Source organism: Falco cherrug, chromosome 2, assembly GCF_023634085.1.
Source record: "Falco cherrug isolate bFalChe1 chromosome 2, bFalChe1.pri, whole genome shotgun sequence".
Lineage (NCBI taxonomy): Eukaryota > Metazoa > Chordata > Aves > Falconiformes > Falconidae > Falco > Falco cherrug.
The window spans coordinates 107160779-107181152 of NC_073698.1; the positions used below are offsets into that span (position 1 = coordinate 107160779).

The 20374-nt window shown below is 37.1% G+C and overlaps 1 long non-coding RNA gene across 1 annotated transcript in view; it reads right to left on the bottom strand.

The window, feature by feature from the left end:
- The window catches only part of LOC114017804 (uncharacterized), a 332083-nt gene extending 313328 nt beyond the window's left edge, over positions 1-18755 (bottom strand). The window contains exon 1 of the long non-coding RNA XR_003563064.2: positions 18583-18755. This is a non-coding gene — a long non-coding RNA (uncharacterized LOC114017804). The remainder of the gene's footprint in view (positions 1-18582) is intronic.
- Between the last annotated feature and the right edge of the window lie 1619 nt (positions 18756-20374).

Consider the following 20374-nt stretch of genomic DNA (forward strand, 5'->3'; position numbering starts at 1 on the left):
TTTTTGCCATTTGCAGGAAACCAGAGCAACTCAACATGATAAATGCAAATAAAGCAATGGACAGCAGTCAAATCTTGCAAAACCTTGACAGAAAAAAAGTGAACATGTTCCCTTAATTATTGTCAGATGACATGTATGACATATATGTCATCTGTTGTCTTATGTGTATCTCTCAGAGGAAATGCTTTGCAGCCTTTTGGTGTGGAAATTTACATAGCCCAGCTTCAAAACACTGTACGTCTCACATGGCCACAAACCATGTCCTCTCAAGTGTCACATCCCATTGCCCCGACACTGTTTGGAAAGCTACGCCCTGCTGTTCGTGAACATCCAACAAGGGATTACTTCATCCTTGTTTTCTCCTGCTGGAAAGTCAAGGCTGACTTCAAAACCGAAACAGTCAGTCTCTTGTCACCGAAAATTTGATCAGGTGTTCCTCCATTGCAGCAGTTCGGATTACATTTCTAACAAATACCACAAGCAGCAAAATGCTTTTTGCTATTAAATCCCTTACATAAGTGTTGACAGTAACTCAAACCAGCTGAGGCAAAGTGCAAGATACATGGATAGTGTTGCTGTTCTTGTTGTTAAATTTTTATTGTGCTGTTGATAAATGATGATACCCACTGGAACATGATTCTTTATTATTTTTTGGACTCTGAATATCATCACAGTTTCAAGTGCTACATTAACTTCTGGGAGATTTCATTATAAGACCCTAGCAAATGAGGAAACACGATGAGAAGCTGTAACACTTCTGACGTGGCCAGTCTAATAGGGAGCCAGAAATGCTTTCATTTAAAATGAAAATGAAAGGAAAAAAAACCCAAACCCTTAGCCTAGAACCATCTTGTGCTGCAATAATAATTGCCTTTATCCACCATGCTACTCATGTCAGCCATGGTGTACAATAAATGTTCCAGTAAAGTACTGAATAAGCCATATTGTCTGGAAATGGTTGTACCTGCCAGTCATGGTATTAGGGAATTAATAAAGATGCATATCCAACAGTTTAGTAAGATTACTCCAAAGAGAGGGATTGTTTTGTCCCAAGTCTCTTTGTGCACTTTTGAGACAGAGCAAATGAACAATCCTTCCTTCCTCTTCCCTGTCCCCTGCCACTACCAAAAAAAACCATTTGACTTAAAAGCATGCAGAGGTTACTACTACACAGCCATAAATACAGACAGATGAGTGAAAATAAGTGCACATATCTGGTAATCAAATCCTCTGGACAGAGCCAAAAAAGAGAAAAAGGTTGATAGGAAGAGAAGCACCCATCCAGGAAAGCAAGGCTCAGCAAGAAAGGAAAGGCAGTACAGCTCTCTGACTCTGTGCCGATGGAGCTTATGGGCATGAGGTTCAGTCTGTTCCAGTGAGGGAAAGGATCTACAAGAAAAAGGGAGAAGGCGGCATGAAGGAAAGCTGAATGGAATTCAGTCTTCCAGAGAACGGAGGGAAAAGATTGAAATTGTCAGGCAAAGGAAATGCACAACTTGTTTTATCCTTGTGAGCCCCATTCTCCACATCTATCTATAACAGACTTTTCAGACAGACAAAGTTCCTGCTTGAGAAAGTTTAATGATCAACTGTATGTTTGTACAGGACCATGCACACAACAAAGACCTAGGCCTTGATATTGCAGAAATATTTTTTTAAAAAATCAATACAAAAAATCAGTAATAGGAAGGAGGTGGAATCAAATCCCTGAAAATAGGAAGAAATGGAAATGGTTAAACTACAACCCACTAAGCTGGACTTACTTTCAGTTAAGTGCATCATAATTGATGTTTATACCACTGCTGCTAGATCAGTTTAAAGATTGCAGTACAATTTTGAATTCAGGCCAAATTTACCTGACAAAAGTAATATCAAATACTCCTGCAAAGTGTATTATAAGGGAATCAACACCATCATCAAAGGTTTATACAAAGGGAGAGAATCAATCTATGAGTAATACTGCAGAAAGAATTAAAGGAAAAATCATGTTTTTCTCCAGGTGGAGAGTTACACATACCTCAGAATTTTTATTTTTTGCAGTTCATTGTTTTATGAACAATAAACAATTTATGAGCAATACAGATAAATTAAAAAGTAAATAAAAAAATATCCTAAGTTCATCTCCAAATAATATCTGTCACTGTGTCATCAAAATTTTCCAGTTGGGTTATCATTTTCAGAGGCCTAGAATGCTCTGAATACCTGGAATGCTAAAAACTACTGTTTGGGCTTCACACTTATGTATTTATTAGGATTGAACACAAAGCTTGGACGCATGAGCTCTCATTTGTTCCCACACTTCCCTCTTCCTTTCATCTCATCACTCATTCTGTACTGGAAAAGGCTTAATAGATTTCCTTTTCCATAACCCAATAAATCCATGTTCTGAAAATGTTCTGGTTTTATCCAAAGCAGATTCCAAATGGACCAGCTGATTTCAGCAAATCCTATATGTTTTTGGAAAAACAAACAAACAAACAAAAGACAACAACCACCTAAAAAAAAAACCTAACCAGAAAAACCAACTGGAAAACCAAGTACACATCATATGGACATGGATAACCCAACCCTAGCTGATATTTTACATTGCTGTCATACTCTTCATATATTGTTCTTTCTTACTTCTTTTTATGTACCATTTTCTTTCTCTTTTTTCTTAAAATACTTTCTAAAAAGAACTATAAAAACAGCCTGTTACAGTCCTCAGATACTAATGTCCTTCTATGAAGAGTTCCTGCTTCATTTCTTCATTCTCTTTGGTGCTGTTATTCAGCTTCAAGTCAGATTCCAACATAAGCCTACTTAATAACTTTTAGTTTTCTGTTCTTGTGGGGTTTTTTTGTTTGTTTTGGTTTTGGTTTTTTGGGGGTTTTTTTGTAACCACGCATCATTCATGGCAGAATATTTTAAGAACTACAGTGCAACTTCCCCCCTCATAAGGCTGCCATCCAATAGCATATTCCTACAAGAGCATCCTCCCTGCGGATGATCATCTTTTCCATCTTTGGGTAAGAACATACCTATGTTATCGACACAGTCTCACACATCATACTGGACAGGCAGTACAGCAACTGAGTATGTTAAAAGCTGCTCTGAGGTGTGCTCTAGAGCAAATACTTCTAAAATTGTGAAACCTCTAACATATTAGGCTTCGTTTTAAGATAACTGAGCAATGATTGGTAGACAACTCAGTATTCTCTCCTTAGTGCTCAAATGGTAATAACATATTTTAGAAAATTAAATGGACAACCTTATGCCAGAGATATGAAATACATGTTACTATCAATTAATTAAAAGTCTGACACCAGTTCATCTTCCCTAACACAAGCCCGTTCAATACCAGAGACTGAAAATTTCAGAATTATTCTATTTTTGCCATTTTCAAATGTTGACCACACTTCTGTATCTTATTTTAAAACAAGTATATCATAGAAAATAGAGTAGGATTTTCCCCCAGCTTCCTTCTCCTCTGATCCTGTTGTGGTACATCTCTGATCATAAAGCAGTAGCCAAAGATAAGTGACATTTCTGTACACCCTTGAGCATCTGCATTTCATAAGAGCTAGGAATTACTTGTCTTCCTTGCTAGCATTTTTACAAGGCTTGTAGTACTTAACTATAGTTGATGGAAAACTTCTTTTGGTGTGGGTGTAAAATGCTTATATAATAAATAAAATTTATATTTGTAACAAAACTCTGCTGATCATTGGTCTGATTCATGGAGAAGGTGTTTCCTATTCCTTTACCTAATAGTCATTACAGTTGTAAGACAAACATTGGTCTGTTTCTTGAGAGCTGCTAAGTTTGCCTTTGAGATAACAGTGCACAGATCAAACTATATAAAATTAAATATATTTATGTTTTGTGTACAAAATACATGTTGTGGTCTACTTTATTTTTTGGGGGGGAAAAATTGCAGACCTAGATCTGTTGCTTTAGTTCAATCATGCAAGACACTTGGCATGTATTTGGAGATAACTATGAGGGTTAGCATAGTCTGAGCTCTGAAATTGTGAAGGTGAAGTTTACCTTGTCAGAGAGCTCTTTGCCTCTTTTTAACCACAGGGAACAGCAAAGAAGTTTCAGCTATTGTTTGACCGAATATAGGTTTGAGACAAGACATCTGCAAAAATCCTTTAACCTCCTTCTCCACCCCCATCTGCATGAATCGTTCACGGAGAAGTAGAATAAACAGTTGAAAAGACGCTGCTTCCAACCAACAAAGCAATATTCAGAGGTATTTTCAGGAGACTTGTCTATTACATCTGTATAACTGATCCAAACAATTTTAAGATACCTTTCATACCTAAACATTCAGATACAAACCTTCCACAGTATCAACAGCATCTTCTTCATTCCTATTCCCAGTACAACCTGATGGAAGATATATCTGTATCATCTCCAGCCCAATACCTGCTGTTGGTCTTGGAATAATTGTCCCCTGTACCAAAACACAAGGCAGCAAGAACCATACCTGTGTCTGCCTTCTTTCTTGTCACTGTTTGTTTGTTTTAAGGTATAGTAGACTAGTCAAATCCAAAAAACAAAGCTTTTTAACAGTAGGTTTTAACTAACTTATTGTAACTGACTGATTATCCAGAAAAGGGTAATACTAATTTCCAATTAAGTGAAACTTTTGTAATGAATCTGTATTATTTTATATGAATAATCCAGGTACGTTCAAAGACATCAGCCTCTTTAAGTGGCATAATATTAAGAAAAAGAACTAGCATAAAGAAAATCAGGTTTGAGTAATAAAAGGCTGTCTTTATAAAAGAAAACCATATACAACTTTTTTACCATAAGAAATTTTAGAAGTTGGATTTTCTTTCATTTGAAATCCTGATCACAGTGCTCCAAAGAAAAACATACACATACAGAGTTACAAATTAGATAAGTTTAATATCCAGCTGTATAAGTCATTCATCAGAGGCCCCCAGATACTGGGTGTTCCTAGTTTGAAATTAAATTATCTGTAACAAGTGAAACTTTACAAAAACTCAAATAAAAAACTACAGAGGGTGCCAATACATAGATGGTATGCAAGTTGCTTCACAGAACATGACCCAAAATGCTCTCTCTCCTCCTCATCAATGTTTTACTAGAAGAGGAGATGGTGCTTTTACTACATAACAATGACATTCAAATAGGTTACAAAAGTAGGATAACTTTTGCCCCAGTGACAGACCCATGATACACACCAGTGCAGGCTGCAGGGAGGGAAAGCAAAGAGGATTGTTAGTGGGTTTTTTGCCTTTCTCTAAGAATTATGGAGCAGGCAAGGCATCTATTTAACAAGACTACTTTGCTTTGTATCAAATCTGAAAAGCAGAGCCAAGGAACACTAATCCATCTGATTATAGATATTGGACAGCCAAATGGTCACTTGAATGAAATAAAATCAGATTTTGTGGCCTGTACCTGCTATGGTTGTCATCTTTGCATTGAATATTAACAAGGACAGACAGCTGCACGTTGGAAATTAAGAACTGGATTTCATAAATGAGCAAAACACTTTCCCATACACCACATGTTGAGAACATGCTTAAACTCTCTTTACTGAAATAAAACTTCAAAATGATCACAAAGCTTTGCTGATTTGTGAAAGAGTGAATAGTGCTGAGGTTTGCTGTAGTCAAAACTTAGATGAAGAGATCTATGTTACACATTGTTAGAAATTTTTCTAGTAGCAATGCTTTAAAATACCTCTTGTATTTCCCTAAAACAAATACAAATGAGCACAAGCAAGCTAGCTTTCTTTGAAAGAATAAAAAAATAAAAAGGAAATAGATGACCACTTAAATTTCCCAGTACAACATCCAGAACAGCATGGAGATTTGTGGGTTGTTCTTTTTATTTTGTCTTTTTCTTAAATATTGGGGGGAAAAGACACCCTGCTCAAACCAATGTAACTTCAAAAGCCAAGCTGTGATTCTTCTCTCCTGTGGCCATGGGACACAAATGAATGTAGATTACCTTTTGATTTCTATATTGCACTCTGTTCCATAAATCGCCAGTAAACATACTTTGAGATAAAGTAAAACGGCACACTTTGAATAAGCTTGGGTAATAATCTGTCAAAGTTCAATAAACAAATTAACTTCAATAAAGATAGGTGGAGGCACTTGGATTGAGAACAAAGATACATCTATCATCAGTTGAAAGCTAGCATTTAAATTTGAGACAGACGTTCCTGATCAGAACAGCAGATAAAAAGCAACAAATACAAAATACTCTCCTTTTGTTTGAACAACGTTACTTCTGTAGTTCATCTCCTTCTTAAGTTAAAGCCACATGGACAAGAAACCATCCATGATAAAGGTCTTTTCTTGGCTGAAATCAACATCAACCACCATTTTTTGGTGTCCGCTGTTTCAGCACCAGCCTCTATATGAAGAACAGACAGATGCTGATATGACCAAGCATTGGTCAGTCAAAAAGGGAGGTACTACAGAAATAGGAGAAAGCTGACTTATTTAAAGTACGGGTAATTTTTTTTATTCACCATGTTCAGTATTACTCATGAGGAACCTGAACAATCTATCCCCCAATCTTTTACATCAAGACCAAAATATAGATATAATAAAATATTTGTGAAGTTATTTATACTCCCTACTAACCCAGTTCAGACTGAGGACAGTGACGAATACATCTGGCCACTCCTCCGGCCAAAATTAGTTTTACAGCTGGCAGTTCTAAAAGGCCATGTCATTATATCAGTTAGTCAGCTGAGCTATAAAATCTATCAGGTTGTGAACTCAGATTCCAGAAGATGACAATTGAGCCAGACTATAAATTTCTTATGCTTAGATAATTTTGATTATTTTTCAAATGTGCTGAGAAGATATTCTTGTATAAATCATAGTTCATTTAAAAGAACATATAAACTCTCATCAAGTCAAGCATTTTTGATTGAGTGGTTTGAGACCGATATTGTAAACTTGAAGACCCCAGGACAGCTGCAAGTGTTTGCAGAATATAATTATAATATGATTTCACATTCTGATTTACCATCAATGTCTTATAAGTTAGTTTAAACATTAACTCAATAACAGAAAATCATCCTGACTAATAAAGTCATCCACTGGTCTCCACCAAACAAGAGGGCCAGAGAATGATGACTGCTTGCTCAGCCACCCCTCTGCCCAGATGGGACGATATAATGCAGAGCTTGCTTTCAGGTCACGGTGGTTTTGTGGAAGGGTTTACCCCTAACTCTGCACTATTTCATATCCCACACCAGGCTCTGAGTTTTGAAGAATCTCTCTGCAGAAGACTACATAGATAGTTTGCAAACCCAGACAAAGAAAAATCTCCAAAAAACAACTTCATTCTTTATAACTTATTTTTAAAGCTCACTACTTAGTGAGTATAAATACAACAATGTATTATTACATTAGTGTAATAATGTATTAGTGTATAAATACAACAATAAAACTATTAGCAATAGGCAGGACTGACAGCCTCCAGCCATCCAGACGCCACTTTCCTAAGGACCATGGGGTGACTGACTAGGCAGAAATCTTTTGCAACCCACAAAACCATAGAAAGTTGCCACACTGGAAAGCAAGACTGGAGAATAAGGTCTCTCCTGCAAGGACACAATGGCTTGCTATGACAAGTCTCTGAGGCATGGTTTAGTGCTGGCTTCCTGAGCTTCACAGAGATCTCCCTCTCATTCAGACTGCAGGCTTCCTGCCTGCTTAGCCCTGCACTCCAGAAGTTTCCTCCAGCGAAGGACGCTCAGGCACTGCCAGCACAGCAGTCATTACCCCCTTTCGAGGCCAGCACCTCACCTAATGGGCAGGAGCCATGCCCTCTACCCTGCTGCTCAGGTGCACCTTTTTTTAAGAAGCATAGCATAGAATATATGTGCATTTAATTTTGAGCAAATAGAACAGTTATATCACCCATCATGATTTGAAGAACAGTTCCCAAAGAAAAGGCTCATTATCAAACTCGAGGGTTGTATCATGCAAGGTCTTGGCAAAAATCTTGTAAATTTTAAATATTTTCATTAATAACTTGGATAGCAAATAAGTTATGACACTTACGGCTATCACTGAGCTGGGAGGGGTTGAAGTCACCCTTGAGAGCAGGATTAGATTTTGTATTCATTTCAGAAATTGGAGCAATGTTATAATTCCAACAGGATTCAAGTCAATGCAGGCAAAATTCAAATATTTCACTTCAAAAAAATGAAAAGACTACATAACGTGGGAGCTACCTGGCTAAGTAGCTGTAGTTGAAGCAGAGCTGATGTGTTATAATAGCTCAAACTGAGCAGAAGCAAAAAACATAATGCTGTTGCAAAACTGGTAAATGTCAAACTGAAAAATATTTTTTAAAGTGTCATGCAAGAGACACGGGAGGTAAGCTTTCCACTCTCCTGGCAATGAGAAGACTCAGCTGGAGTACTCTATTCCATTGGGTCATTTATCCTTGGGAAAGGCAGAAAAATTGCAGAGAACCCTGAGGGAAACCTTAAGACTGACAAGATGTTTCACAAACATGATCTGGGAAAAAAGGTTAAAGGGAACTGCATTTGTTTAGTAAAAAGAAGAGAAGACTAAGCAGGAGGAAGGGCTTACAAACAGGCTTCCAATATGTAGAACTTGTTATAAAGCTGGCAGCAAATAATTTCTCTTCATAACTACCAATAGACTGGATAATAACTTATTCAATTTTTTTTTTTTAATAAGAGGGATTTTGATTAAATATTACAAGAGAAGTCTCTCCCTCTGAATGTTTAGGCAAAGAGAGAGTTTTTGTTGCTGCTTTTGCTAGAAGGGGAAATTTTCAGAAAGAAAAAGGATATAGAGTAATGCAAGTATTGCAAGCTCATGTAGTTAAACATATGAAGAACGACAGCACTGGAGTCTTTTTGCAGATTTTCAAATAAAGAAGATTTTCATAAACCTGATTTTCCAGAGAAAATTGTTTCAGAAGCGTTTCGGTGAGGAATCTGCTAGAATGGAGTCAGACTGCTTGCAAAAACTCTGAAATTAAAAACAAATGCTTTTTTTCCCCAACATAGAATTGGTAACTTTTTGAGAACAAAATACTGGGCTTGTTGATGTGATGGGTGTAGGGGAAGGTCAACATCAAAGAACAGCAAAGAAAAATAGTGCATCAAAAATCTTGATCTTCAGAGATCCCTTTAGTACAGTATTTATAAAACAAAAACAGCTAACAAAACACAATTATACAATAGAGTTGGGAAAAAAGCTGTCATTCTGCCAAGTAACACATGATATCCTTTTGGTAACAGGATAAATTGGTGACACATATAGTTTAATAGTTCAAGAACAACTGCATATTTCTTTTTAAAGGTACAATACAGTGGAAATTATATTACATAATGAAATTCTGTTTTCCACTTTTAAAAGGAAATCTTAATTGTTCCCAAATAACTGCATGTCCATACCTGTACATCCATGACTACCCATCTTCTCTCCTGCAAAAAGCATAAGAAAGGAAAAATAAATCAAAATTAGGGAGAAAACACATTGTAGAAGTGCTTGTTACCAAGCCCATGTTTTATAAAATAGAAATAAATAAATACAGAAATAAATGCTTTATAAAGCAGAAATAGGTGCTTTTCCTCAGTATGTGATTCATTATCAGAAATACAATGTAAGTTAGGGTTGTTTTTTGGTTTTTTGTTTTTTGGGTTTTTTTAAGAATATTTTGGGGGTTTGAGATCACAGATGGAAGAGTGGTTCTTGGCATGTGGCTGTGATTCTGGCTGGAGATAGATGATGAGGAGCAAATGAACATGCTGGAAGAGGGAATGCACCTGTGCTCACCTAGGGCAAGTATTCTGCTGCTGGCACTAGTCATCACTGGCACTGCTATTAATGGTGTCCAAGGAAACTAAATTCTGGATTCTCTTTAGTATATCTCATTCTCCACTTAGGTATATTAATATTTTCTGGTAACCAATAATAATTTCCATTGTGGGAAAAGTCATGACAAGTAGGATTTTTCATTTTTAAATTCCATTTTAAACAGGGGATTACATACCCTTATTGCACCCATCATGCATAGACCTAGAAAAAGCAGGAGCCAGAATTTTTGACTTAGAGGCATTTAATGTAAAACAAAGCTGAGTTTTCTACTAGAACGAGGATCTCAACCATGAGGAAGGCACAGATCAAAGGATATTACATGTTCTGATAAAATTTGCTTCTCTAGCCCATGGTGGCTACAATAGTGCCACTAGCTGAAAACATACATAAATTCTAAATGAACTGAAAGGCCTTTCAATCCATAAATAAATGACTAATACAATTTCCTCTAGGAGAATCAGTGACATTGAAAATAAAGAATAAGCATCTAACAGAGAGGTTTTTTGGTTGTTTCAGGTTGGGGAGGGGGAGGCTGAGGGGCTTGGTCTGTGTTTTGTTATTTTTAATTCCTGGTCCTACAGTCAGTTTAAAGAATTACATGAGAGCCAAAAATTAGAGTCTCTTCCTTACACAAGATGTGCCCGTCTGTTCTGTGCTAAAATAGACTTTGAAGACTATTTTAATGATGCCACACATCTGGCAAATTTCACTTACTCTATGGGCACCAGTATAAGGCTCTCTAAAGCCAATATTAAATAGGCAAATAAATGACCTGGTAACAGGGCTTGATAAAGACACTTGCAGATTTTTAATGCCCAGAATCTAGGCTTGTATTAAAATGAAATATTATAACAGCTTCATTCTGATTTCCTGGCTCCATAGACAAATCATTCTAAACTTCCCTGAGCACAAAGGATTTAGAGAGGGGGTTGTTACTGTTGGGGGGAAGATTTTTGTTTTCTTGTGGTTTGTTTGGGGCTTTTCCTTCAAAAAATGTCCATAAATGAATTTTGTTTCAATTTTTCCAAACAAGTTTACAATCTAAACACCGACAGATCTGGTAAACTACAGCAAATCAAAGCACCATCCAAACAACAGCTCTGTAAAATACCTTCAAATAATGCAAGTTAAATTAAAACAATTCAATTTTAATAATCCACAGAAATTACTAGTTAAAAAAAAAAAAATCCATTTCTTGATTTAAAAGATGCCACCATTATAATTTGGTTAATCTGATAGTGTCTTTGTAAGCTGTTCACGTAAGACCTCTGGTTAAAAGGCAGCCAGTGATGGATGAAACAGGTCTAATTACATATCTCTTTGTAGGTTTGTCAAATGCATAAATATTATACAAAGAGAATGGCTGTGTAATAAATTATAGTAAATTACTATAATAAAAAAGTTTACTTTTGTTTTAGATAATCAGCAAATTAATTGTGTTTGTTGCCAATTTAAAATGTATAATTAGTACTACATCTGTGTCATTTAAATCAGCTAAGCAATTCTCATTGTGTCATTACTGGAAGAATTTGAAGTGTACTTAATGTATTAATGATCCACAATGGGGAAGAATTCTCATTAGCAGAAACTTTTGCATAGTCAATAACCAAGAAAATTACTAAATAAATAAATGACTTCTTCACCAACCTATGAATTCCATGTAGGCAAATAAATACTTGGTATAAGGGTAAGTGTCTCAACAAAGTAAATGAGATATACATCAAGGGCAGATGTTTGCAAAAGCCATACTAATCTTTTTGAACAGTTAATGGAAAATTTGAAAATAAATAGAGAATGCTAACACTTTAAAAATTATACACTAGGCAGATTCCAATGGTTTTACCCATCCTTGCTACCAAATGACTCATGCATTCCAGTCAGGTTGAAAACTATACAAATAACCAAAATACCAAGGCACTCAAGCCATTCACAATATTCTGCTTATGAAAAAGAGGAAAGAGCAGGCTGTAAAACACATAAATGCAATACTCCAGCATACTGAACCTTACCAGCAAGTCTCAGCAGGCGTATGGCAGGGACAAGACTGCTCACTAAGGGATGCAAGACCATAGACTACCTTACACTTGCTCAGCACCACTTTCTTGCTCCCACGCAAAATAGGCAAATTCATACAACTGGTAATGAGTATTTGCTTTCACCTGGTCTGCAAGGACAGCTCAGAAGATGGACCATATTGCCAGCTAAAGACCTGAGATGGTTCAAAACTCATTTGCATATGGGCCTCATTATCATCAATATACCTTCAACGTCTGCTGTAGAAGAAATCAAAGCACTGAAGAAATTAATCAGCTTTTCCCACTGTTTTTAACTACTGCACTGCTAACCTGGTCCCAAGTGCCTTTCTGTTTTAGTTATTCAAAGTGCTTTTGGGGAGGCTAACATGCAGGAATAAATGGGGAAAAGTGCAACCAAATGGAGATGATAATTTCTGTACCTCTCCAAGACAAGATCCATGTTCATTTGGATTTGCAACATTTGCACTCAAACCAGCTGGAAGACTAAGATCTATTAGGAAGATCTAGAACTTTATCAATCTGCTTTTCACATAGCATACTGATCATTTCTGAAAAACAACCTTCCAGCCAAATTGGAAAATATTAAGTAGAATTTCTGGCTATGAGCAATCACTGCCCTGATATTTAAATACATGTATCTTCAGCAAGCCAAAAGAATAATTTCAATAAAACTGACTTGTCTAGCCAGCCAAAAATCTAAGAGTTTGGCTTCTTAAAACTGGAAAAAAATAAATCAAGTTTAATCTCATTGCAAATAAACCCCAAAAAAAAGAAAAAAAAAAAAAAAGCTTTTATTTTCAAAATGTCTAAAACTAGTTAGAACATAGCAGAGCTGGAAACAAAGACTATATGCGTGCAAATTAAAAAAAGAAAGAAAGAACGAACACTGCATTTAACTACTAATCATTTTAATTTAGTAAAGGTGAGGAGTGTGATAGTTGTCTGTACTAGCCTTTTTCTCTCAAATTATTCTTGGCAAATATTAAAGATTTTCCTTTTCTTCACAGATTAGTATGGATTCATTCAGGGCACAGAAATGAACAAGGAAAATTGAATTATTGTACACATATGAAAAGGCAACTTACTCTACTGTGTGTCTAAAACCCCTACAAATTATGCCCTTAATTCTCTAATTCACTTAATAAGAAAATCCAGAGATAAAAGCAAACGTCTGTGGAACCGATTGCATCATCATAGCCTATAAATATGTCACAAGAATAAAACTAGAATCAGTCTATTCTTTCAGGCTAGAAAAAGAACTGAAATACTCTTCTGCTTCCCTCAAAAACTGAGGGAAGAAATTGGTTCCAGAGACACTGGAGCAGGTTTTTCACCTCATGCCCATTGCAATGCCCAGGCACCAAGTTATCAGGGATGTTCCGGCTGAGGTTAGGGACCGGAGGGTAAACACTAATGTCACTGCAGAAGGATCAAAGCAGAGCAAGAAGAATCAGGCATCCTATGCGAAAGAAGCCAGGATCAGCTCTGGAGGAATCTGAGGGCTGCGTGGCTGGTTTGTTTGAAACACTGGTTGCGTATGTGTATACTGTAAGTTGATTTCTATGCTAAATAAAAGGAATAAAACTGGAAGCAATTTTGAAGTCCTTTTCAGTTCTACTATATACCGAAAACTTATCTTTCAAGCTACCCTTGAGATATTAAATTATAAAAAATAAAAACAAATGCTAACAATACAAAGCCCGTGTTTTAAAAAAGTCCACACTTTCCCCCGGAGTAGCACGCAATTCCTAAGGAATCAAGTGTAATGCTTTTCTCAAGGGCCTTTTGAGTGGATTATTTATTGCTGTTTCCTGTTCAAGTTTTTATGGGCAGGTCAAGTGCCAGAGTGTTTCTCTGCTCTGTCTGCCAAGAATGATAAAGGCTAGACTACAGTTTGACAACAGGACCGTATCTAATTATAAAAGCAAGCAGTGCACGGATTGCAGAGGGGTCTCCCCACCAACCCACTCACCTTGATCTTACTAATTTAACAGGCAACATCTTCATGAAACAGTATACAGCAGGACTGACAGTAAGGTTTATTTATAAGGGATTCTTTTAAAATTTATTTTTTTTTATTTTCTTTTTCCTTTCTTTTTCAAAAAGTAAATAAATAAAAAAGAATGTATTCTTGCATCTTCCAATTTAAGCATATAGCAGCAATGGGGACTAAAGATCTCTTTCACAGCCATGAGCTAGTTGCAGTCACATTGCTACACTTGAATCCCCCATGCTATGCTGTAAGTGACCTCAGTGGTGACCTGAAGTAATGGTTATATTTCTTTTTTTTTTTTTTTTTCTTAGGAGTAACAAGTAATTCAGCTTCTGTATTCTAGGCATTAGTTCTGTGCTTCTAGTACTGAACAGAGACCAGCCATTATACCAGGGAGTATTTGTTACGTCTTACACAGTCAGATTTTCAACGCAAGTTCATTTGAACACGTACACAACATGTGTACAGCACATGACTTACTTAAGGTGTTAATGGCAGCAGGGGTAAATTTATTTTCCTTGAGCACTGCAGTGGATTACTTGCTTTCCATAGTAATCAGCCCCACAATTTGGAGACTTTTGAAGAGCTTCTCTTACTGAATAAGAGTTTTCTGGGAAGAACATCAACTATTCCAGACAACAGTCAGTCAGTCCCAAATTGTATAATGAGAATTGTCATACATATTTACACTTGCTGTGAATACAAAGAAATGAGAAAAGAATGAAAATTAAACAGAAGCCAGAGCAAAATTTGAGACCCCAAGTTTTGTTAACATTGGGTTGGGTTTTTTTACTTCTGGGTTTTTCATCTCTCTGTGCTTCTTTTGGAAGTTCAGAAGAAATGTAAGCTAGAAAGGTATATAGTGTAAAGCACCTAATGCTTCCAGTGGGATGAAGGCAAGTAGAGTTTCTGCAGATGTGCATGAAGATTTAATTGGAAGGCAGGTGAACATAAGTAAGGAGTATACGGAATGGGGCAACAGTAAACACAATAGGACAGAGCTCAACACAGATTTAAGCACAACAGAATTCACTTTTTTTTCTACTCGTAAGATTTCCCACAAAAATGTACTCAGATAAACATTCAAAATTTAGGACAAACAGCTTGTATTTGTTGTCTAAACCATGATCTGAGAATAGTCATCAACACCATGTTCTTGTTATCAAAATGGTTACACTTACTTATAACTTCTCAGTTATTAAATATTTGATGTATTAAATGAAATAAATTTGAAAGCAGGCTGCACATAAGAAAAGACTAATGTTTCATGTATTCACTGCATTATTTCAGAAACACGGAAAAACCTGTCTTTAAAAATACTTCAGTGGATGCTATTTGGATATCACAGGTCAAAAAGGTGAGCACTTTGTGGATCAGAAATGTAACAGGTCATGTTCCAAATTACAGATAAGAGATCTGGGAAAAAAAAAAAGAACAGGATTGGAGCTGAGCCTGTTCCCCTGATACTCTATGCCATTTTCAATTTAAATTTCAAACACCTAACTACTACTGCTAAGAATGTAAAGTTTCTTAACTCTCTGCAAAGGAATCAGAAAAAGTGAAGTAAGCCTGCAATACATATTCAATAAAAATCAAGTATAAATGAGATCTCTGCATCTAAATTGAAAACCAAACAGTGCTAGTTTACTACTTGGTAATCACTACAATAACTACAGTTATTTACTACTAGTCTTTTCCTCAGGACAGTACATTCCTAAAACAATACCTAAAACACGTACTTTAAGTGTTGCAGAATTAAGTGGGGATTTTTTGCCAGAATGAAGTAGCAGTCTTTTTACAAATATTTTTTTGCTTTACTTCTTCAAATATCTTCACCATTAATACTATTAACTTTACACTTTGACCAGGAAGATGTATGCTTTGACTTTATCCTTTTTACACATCCCAAACAATGAGCTAGAGTGAGCTGTTTTCTATCTGCTGGCATAAAAGGACCCAAAAAAATATCCCACAACCAAAACCAACAACAAAACCAACCACCTTTCTCATTATTTTCGACAAAGTATCTATAATAGATGTAATAAGACTCAAGAATAGAAGAGAGTTTGGCCAGCAAGAGCAGTAGTTGGCAAAGCTGAAATGGGTATCCTTCCTCCTCACTGCTCTGCCGGGTGCTGCAGAGATGTATACGGTATCAGTTACAATAGCAAATGTTTTAGCTGGAGTATTAGAAGAGATCAAGACCTTCCAATAGCAGAAGGCATCTAGTCAGGAAAATAGACGCAAGGACTCAAGTATCAGTATCCAATTTGATACAGTACTAGTAACCACCAGTGTTGCTTTGCTCAGAGCCAGCTGGGTCTGGGGCAAGACAGGATGAGTGCCATTGCACAAGACCATCTGGATGTCTGTCATTTATGGGAAAGATGAGTTAAAGCTGGGCTGGTGACAGAAAACAGCTACCAGGGGAAGCAGGGGAGTTCTGGGAGGCCTCTGCAGGAACACACTTGCTTAAGCCCAACAATAAAAGCTGGCAGAACCAGAAAGCACTTTGTAAACCTACAATGAGCGTAAATGCCAGACAGGACAGACAAGAACTAAAATGGGACTGGGTTAAAACCACCAAAGATGTCTTAGGCAGAACTCTACAAAGCCCAAGTAACCCAAGAGCCACTACACTGTCTACCAATAATACCTCTTCTCTTAAAAATGCTCTGAATAAATAAATAAAGCCTGTCATGTAGCTCTGCTACAGAATTACTTTTTGAATGGTTGATTAGTGAAGAAAAACCTGAATTTCAAGCACCCAGACAGTTCTCTGCTCAGAAGAAGGAGCTTGATCTTAATGGGCTAAATATCCCTCGGATTGAGAGAAATACCACCCTTCTTTACCCAGTAATTGTATCTCATGACAAACATCGGCAGACTTCTCTCAGGATCTCTGTGAAAGGAAGTTCATTGCCTAGTTGGGTGGATTTCTTAAATGATAAGAATCACCACAAGAAAAGAGACCCCCTTTTTGGCAAGAAAACCTAACCTCTTAAAATGCAAGGTGACCTTGTCATTTGTAAACTATCCTTGCCTACGATGATAAATTATAGAACATATAATGTGAGACAGTATTGCTTTACTTCATTTGCAGCCACCTCGGTCCAGAACTGCTTGATTTCACAGTATCCTTGTTTCCAATAAAAAGATGAACCATCTATGTGGATATAAAATAGTTCCTAACACAGGAGAGAGAAAGCATGATATTTATTTTGTCACAATAAATAGATCCAAAAACCCAACCTTATATGTCTGACTGAACTTTTTGTTTCATTCCCTATAAGCATTCAAAGTAGTTTTACCCATCTAGCTATTAATGTCACCAACGATACGAACTTTCACCACTTCCCCTTGGAAAGCATGCCATGGTCTGATAAAATCTTTATCGTCAAGATAATTTAGAACAGACATCAGGAAAAGTGGATTTTATTTCATTTTCATCTTATTGCACCTCACCCTCTCAGTTATTTATCTTCCTCCACTATGTTTTATATACTCAGAGTTGGTGACCATTATCTCCTCCTATTAGGTAACCAATTTGCATTTTGGGGTCTGAATTTTATATGCATTTTGTAGTCAGTTCCCACTGCAAGTGGAGTAAGCCATTCCATAGCTAGTCTAGGGGGCAGTAAACAACATGCTGCTATAGTTGTTTTCGGAAACAGATGCTGAAGCGTCTCTGAATAGAGTGATGGCACGAGTGTGCCAGGAGTTGATGCCCACTGAAAGCTTGGTTGCAAGAGTTGAGACATACACACATCCAGAGAAGAACATCACACATTGCTGCAAAAGAGCTTTGTGTGTGCATACATATCAAGTGCTGATGTGCCACTAATCTGTGTGCCAGTATGAACATGGAGCCTGTGTGCCACAGTTTTGTAATTGCAGTAAGGCATGTAATATACCACAGATAACTTATTGTGTGCAGTGTGTGCGCACGAGCCCATGTGCGGGTATATTTGAGATCTTAATGCAAAGTAAGACTGAAAATAGAAACATATACTCCAATGTCAGCCACCAGTGGACTGTGCAAAATAAATGAAGTGAGCTATTCTGTGATCAGCCTTTGTATGTGGACTAACGTATCCAGTGTTTGGTGGGAGCACCAGCACACAAGGCTACACATACTTTATGATTCTGCATTATAGAATCTGCTACAAAATATCTACCTCTGTCAAAAAAATATGTTCCAGAGTCTAGATGATTTAATTTTTAAAAATATGTAATGTGTTCCCTAGCTCTTTTTCGTCACCAAGACATCTTAAGTAGCCCTTACCCCCCAAGTAGCTCAGTGCATTCTTGGTATGTTTATTTGCATAGTTATGTTGAAAAACTGATCAAGTAATTTGTGTGGCTGAAATACTTTTCCTCCCCTGCTTCCAGAGGGTTACTTTTTCAGCCAGATCTCTTCTTTTACTTAAGCTGAGACACAGGAGCTACAATGACAAAGCAGAAATAAGAGACCAAAGCAAAGGCTGCTTAACTATTGCTGCTGTGTATGTGTAGCACAGTCTTAGACAAAACTGTATGCACGCTCATGTATATATTTATGTCTGTCTGTATAGGTATGTGTATATGCATGTCTGTATGTATACACTTGCATACACACAACTCAGTATAAAGCATTAAACCAATTCTAAACCAATTTCCCAGCCCCCCTAGTTCTAACATCCACACTGTAACAGACCTTTACCTCAATAGCAGCGTTAATTCTTCAGGGTCACCTTCTTCCCACTGTTTTCCTCTATTCCCAACCTTCATAGTTTCGCAAGTAACTCGACAGGTTTGTCATCAAACTTTACAAAGTTGCCGATAAAATCCAAGGGAAACAAAAATAATTATACAATGCTTTATCCACATATTAAAAAGTAAAACAAACAAACAAAAACAAACAAACAAACAAAAAAACAAACACCCAAACGTTTTGTCTGTGAGAATAAGGAAAAAATGTTGGAAGGTTCCTGTTCAGGTCAGCACGTTTACAGAATATCTGGCAATGTCATCCTGACCTCTACTGGAAACCCCAAGTATCTGCAGGATAAAATCGTGGAACATCACTCAACGCAGAGCAACACATCATTCAGAGATGTAACAAGTATTTCCCAGCATCTTATCAACATTAATTACGAGACACTACAGGGAATAGTAGTGGTGAGTTCCAATACCACCAGCAACTAAAAAAAAAAAAATATTTAACAATGTTCCAATATGCTCACTTCTACAGCTATGTGCAGGATTTAATAGATGCACTCACTTTTAATCTGATCATTTATCTGTATTAATTTTTGCATGTCCATTAAAGTAATGGAAATATACAGGACTATGAGTTAAAGCTGCAACAGGTACAAACGTTTACATCATATCATAAGCTCCTAAAGCCCTTAGTATTTAGGAGATTAATCGGAAATTCAGTGACATTCAGAAGGCAAGAAAATTACATTCTGCTCAAATCTCAGGTACTTATAAATGAACAATTAACCCTTTAAGGTTTGTACCAGAAAACACAAGCACAATTCAGCTATGACAAGTCCTGGAAGAGGTTAGAAAACTCACAGCCTGTAAACTGCGATTGCAATTTGTAGTTCCGCATTTCAACGCAACTGTATCATTTACTAACACATTGAAAGTGACATCAAACCTTTTGGAATGGTTGTACTTAGGCTCATTACTTTTCTCAGTACATAAAAGTTATATAATAAGCTTGTGAGAGGCTCATAAAACTGTTCTGTTTGGAGCAATTTTGGTGTTTGCTACTGCAGTTGTTAAAGATGAGCCAAATTTAGAATTGCTCTACTCCGCTTGTACCAGATATGTAGAAAGCTGAAGCTCACCATCCCAGCTAGGGCTTCTCTTGCAAAATCAGTAAATACTAGGTGAGATCGCAGCTGCTGCAAACCACTGTAGCTCCAGAAACACATATGAAAAGACATATGCTCCCCAGCGTTTACAGTTTTTGCATTTAGGAACCATCTTTGCCTCTGCTGAATTCACATAGCTTTTTTCGGATAAAACAATAAGGAACTTTATTTTAGTAAGTGTTTCTTAAGACACTCTTATCAGGACCACTTACAGTGGCTTTCCAGACAATAGCCTTCTCACAGTTCAACCCTGGCTGGCAACCAAGCACCACGCAGCGGCTCGCTCACTCCCCCTCACCCAGAGGGATGGGCAGGAGAATCGGAAAGGAATGTAAAACTCAGAGGTTGAGATAAGAACACCTTAACAGGTAAAGCAAAAGCTGCGCACGCAAGCAAAGCAAAACAGGGAATTCATTCCCCACTTCCCATGGGCAGACAGGAGTTCAACCATCCCCAGGAGAGCAGGGCTCCAGCACGTGTAACAGTTACTTGGGAAGACAAATGCCGCAATGCCAAATGTCCTCCCCTTCCTCCTTCTTCCCCCAGTTTATATGCTCAGCATGACGCCCCATGGTATGGAATATCCCCTTGGCCAGTTCAGGTCAGCTCTCCTGGCTGTGTCCCCTC